Raw genomic sequence first — 5,033 nt, forward strand, 5'->3', positions numbered from 1 at the left:
CTGTGCACATTGGTGATTGGACCTGGTGATAAGGTGAGATGTGCTCGTGGGCTCCAGGGGATCTTTTATTTTTTGATTTTATGAATTATACTCACACTAGCGTTATGTGATTATCCACTTGTACTCAAAAAAAAAAAAAAAAAAAAAAAAAAAAATATATTATATATATATTATATAGAGAGAGAGAGAGAGAGAGAGAGCTAAAAGAGAGACTCAAAGCTAGCTCATTGGTAAACACCTTTGAATACTTTACTAATTGGACTAATGATTTTGTTTTTTCTTAATGTTGGAACAGAACACCCAGTGACTTTGCAAACTGAACTAGGCCGTTTTTTCCAGAAGAACATGGACAAAGAAAGAATCAAAACCAGTTAATTGGATGAGTTTGCCAACCTTTTTTCGTCTGACAAATAAATAGACAAGGATAGACTCAAACCCAGCTCATTGGAACACAACCTTCAGTAACTTTATACCAACGGAACTAGTTGGCTTTTTCCTTTTTTTTTTAAGAAAAGGGAGGATAGGAAGTGTCTGAAAGCCAACTAATTAGTACCAAATCAGGAGTGATTTTACCAATTTAACTAGTCCATACCTTCCTTCCAAAAACTATTTTTGTTGATAAACCTTTAGAAGTTTTACTAGATTGACAGCTACTCCCCATCTTTGTCAGGACCGACCGTAGTTGGTGGAACCAGTTTGGTTATGTGCCTGTCCATGTTATTTGTCTTTCTTTTTTTTTCAGTAGATTCTTGTGAAGCAAAGCACATGAAACATGTTTTTTTTTTTTCTTTCCAAGGACAAACAAAATCATGTCTTCCACGTTGGTGTAAGATTGGAGGATTCCTTTGCCCCACATTAGGATGGATTTCTTACAACGTTTTCCAGAACCCAGCAGTCCTTTTGCCATTCTAAAATAAACATTTTATAAACACTTCCCAAGGCCAGATCATGCTTTCAAGCCAAAACCAAGTAAAATACACACACACACACACACTAAATTACAAAGCTTTTCTTGATAATATACATAATAAATAATTAAATAACATGATTGGCAGACGCAACCTAACACTGTCAATTCATCTGAGCTACAACCAAGGAATGAGAGATTTTATTTTTTTTAACAAAAAAAGACAAATCTGATTATAAAAATTCTTTCTATTATTTAAAAATAAAGCATATCTAGCAATCAAGCTGAAGAAATTAAGCTGGCTGAGATCCACATTAGAGATGTAAATCCTCAAAAAATTTCCTTCAGATCTCACCAGATGTTCTCCAGCTGTTGCTTATTCCATTAGAACATGCAATTATTCAATTCCTCTGTTGACCAAATTATAATATTCTTGTGCGTGTTGACTCTGACTTTAACACCTAACCTAAGTTTCAAAATTTCTTTAATTTCCGGTACTTGGTGGATGTACCCATGCATTCTCCAATGTGTATACGCCTACAAACAACTATGTACATATAAAACATAATTGTGTACAGGATAGTATAATTTTATACATGAAAAATATAGTTATGCCCAGAATTAGTATAAGTATAATATAATATAAATGTAAATATGAACAAATTCTGTATTAATGCACGCATGGCTATTTATTCATATTTCTGATATCCGGATAAGTTGCTAAAATTTATCTATATTTTTTTATAATATTTTTTATATTTTTTATGTTTGGAGAAAATGGATGATTGAATTATTGGACATTAAATAATGGAAGCATTAAAAATAAAGATGTGATATTTTAGAAATAAAATTAAATATCTAATTTACTGCTGATGGAAAATGAAAAAACGATTTAACCATTCTTGGATGGATAAGATTTTTTCTCTATTTCATGAGTAAATGCTATCCATAAAAAGTAACTTATCCACTTTGAAAAGCATAAGAACACGAACAGATTGATCAATGAGAAAGTTAATCAATTTTTTTATGATATTTATGCATAAAAGAATGGATCCTAAATGATAATTAATGATTAGAAAGGTTTCAATTCCTCTGAAAAGAAAAAATCCCAACCATTGGATCAACAAACATCCACCATCCAACCACAAATAAAATACATGTATTACTTTCCCAACTGACCCTCCCTATCCAGATACTCTCTACCAACCTGTCGCTGACGCTGCAGCCTTATCTGCCACGTCATTTTCCATAGATAGCAATAAAAGATTAAATCCGTTTCCTCTTGGTTATTTTAGCTTTCCATTTCAACAGCCTTGATCGCCTTCACCGTTCTATCCTAGTTTCTATAATACAACTCTTGGTAGGATTCCAACAGCCTCTTTCCATCATCCAAAGAGGTGGAGAGAAGAGGAGGAAAGGAGGAGGCTAGAAATTAATCTAGTATTGATATGATGAGGAATTCAGCTGATTGCAATAGCTTCCGGCGATGGCACGAGGCCGGCAACGAGTTCATGCCATCGGCCGACGTCCAAATCATAACCTCCGGTGGCCACAGCATCCCGGCCCATTCCGCCGTTCTGGTACTACTAAACTCTCCTCCAGAATTTTATTCTGATGTTCTTATTTGCCTTCATTTTCTTCTTTTGCATTCATAGTAATTGTGTCATTAATGGACATGAAGGCCTCAGCTTCGCCGGTGTTGGAAAAGATGCTGTACCGCTACCCCGATAAGTTTGGATTCACAAAGGATAATTCGCATTCTAGGCGTCCCCTACGATGCAGTTTTCGCCTTCATTCAGTTCTTGTACTCATCAAGGTATAGCCTTGGTTTATAATGGATTCCAATCTGCTAATCTGATTGAATTGTAAGAGAAAAAAAAATGAGTGTTTCATGATATGTCGATGATCGCAGGAGCGCGGTGTCATCGAGGGAGGGGGAGGAGGCAGTGGAGAAATATGGAATGCATCTGTTGGTGCTGTCTCATGCCTACCAGGTGAAGTGGTTGAAGAGAGGGTGCGAAGAAGGGTGGCGGCGAGGTTGCGAGTGGAGGTGGTGGTGGATATGCTGAATTGGCGAAGGTTTGCGATGCGCCGAGGCTGTACCAGCGCTGCATGAGGCTGGTGGCCAAGGATTTCGCATCGGTGATACAGTCGGAGGGTTGGTGCTTCATTCGGAGGCATGATCCATTGCTTGAGAAGGAGATCCTGCAGTTCATTGAAGATGCTGACCAGGTTTGTTCTCTCTGCTTGCATTAGTCCATGGCTAGAAATATTAGAATGGCTACATATGAATGCAGGATCCCCTGTATTTGCTTTTCTTCTAATTTCCATTTCAAGTTGATTCAACCAAAGAATTCATCTACCATGAATTGCTACATAAATGATTGGCATAAAGAATCTACAACTCTTCAATAGGCTCATCCTTGTCATTGAAAACCATTTTCCAGCAAGGCTGATCCATATGTCAAAGTAGAGCATGAAAGGATAATTGGAGTTACACAAAGGAAATAATAAAAGTGGAAAAAAGAATTTAATGCTGTGTTCATCAAATTTAGAAACATGTAGTATCTTTTCCTTTTCCAAACAAAAACAAATGGGTAGGACTTAAAAAGGAAGCATAATTTTCTGTTGTAATTAACCAAATTGTAAACACTTAATGAATTCTTGTGAGTGGAATAGGTTAAGTTCATACAAGTTGGGTTTTAGTGTACACATTCCTCAATTTAGGATAGTTTTGAAAGATAATTTAGGAGAGTCTAGATCAAGTATCTAGGTAATGCTATCCAAAAATTGATAAATATGCTATATTAAACCTTTTCTTTGGCTGGATTATGCTATATTAAGCATGAAGAACAGCAAACTTTGGATTATCCACAATCTTTATGATCTGAAATGTGTGCAGAGGAGGAAGAGATGGATGAGAGAGATGGCAGATCAAGAGATGTACCAACAACTGAGTGAGGCAATGGAGTGCCTCCAACATATTTGCACGGTGGGTTGCACGGTCGTCGGGCCTCACGTCGGTGAGCCCCCTAGTAGGAGCAAGGGCCCCTGCAGTTTTCGCACATGCGAAGGGCTACAACTCCTCATTCGCCACTCTGCCACGTGTGGCAAGAAATTGTCCCCTGGAGGTTGCATCCATTGTAAGCGCATGTGGCAGCTCTTCCAGCTCCATTCCTCCATCTGTGACCAACCTGACTCTTGCAAGGTTCCTCTTTGCAAGTGAGTCCAATTCTCAATGCCACCTACTCATTGATACCGTCTTTATGTTTTAGTGTTTCTTTCAGAAACTTGTTAGCTAATATTTCTATATTCCATGCCTATTAATCTAATGCAGGCAATTCAGATCAAAGATTCAAATGGATGGCAAAGTAGATAAGACATGGAGGCTTCTAGTGAAGAAGGTGGTTACTGCTGGAATAATGTCTTCTTTGGCCAAGAGAGAAAGACCAGAAGAAATCCAAAAGATATGGTTAAGATACAGAGGCATAAAGTGACTTCCATCATTTAGATTTTGGTTTTCTTTTCCTTGTTTGCAGTTTTTGAAACAAAACAAAGTTTGTCATACACGAAATACTAATTCTTTTGTACAAATCATGATTCTTTGTACTCTTACTGTATTTATTCTTTCTATATTCTGGTGAGAGTTTGATCTCATAATCCACACAAATTATTGAAGAATGATGCAGATGACATGATAAATTAAGCTCAATGTATTGGACCTTTTATAATGTACTGATGTCGCTATTGTGATAATAATTAATTCACAAACTACGTACTTGCATAGGTGCATACATGCATACGTATACGTGTGAGTACCCTACTATAGGTTATCCTAGTAGTAGAGGGAAATTCTAATGTGTGCACCATGGTTGCATTGGATGCTCCACAGGTTTTAACCCACCAATTCCAAGAAAAGGAGTCCTCATTGTGGAATCTTTTCAATGGTGGCTCCAATTTGTTGGTGTACAAAGTCGTTAATCAAAGATAAAGAACCCTAAGAAGAGTCTCGATCTCCTAAGAAATTGCCTATAGTTTCTTTCCCTCGATATAGCCTACAAAAGAGCAGTAATGAGTAAGACCTATAAAAGACTTGGTATTTTAAGGAAACACAAATCCCTCTAGC

General features: G+C 37.1%; 1 pseudogene; it reads left to right on the top strand.

The window, feature by feature from the left end:
- The first annotated feature begins 2,231 nt into the window (after window positions 1–2,231).
- On the top strand, window positions 2,232–4,501 carry LOC140859155 (BTB/POZ and TAZ domain-containing protein 2-like; annotated as a pseudogene).
- The last annotated feature ends 532 nt before the right edge of the window (window positions 4,502–5,033 follow it).

Source organism: Elaeis guineensis, chromosome 1 (genome assembly GCF_000442705.2).
Source record: "Elaeis guineensis isolate ETL-2024a chromosome 1, EG11, whole genome shotgun sequence".
Taxonomy (NCBI): domain Eukaryota; kingdom Viridiplantae; phylum Streptophyta; class Magnoliopsida; order Arecales; family Arecaceae; genus Elaeis; species Elaeis guineensis.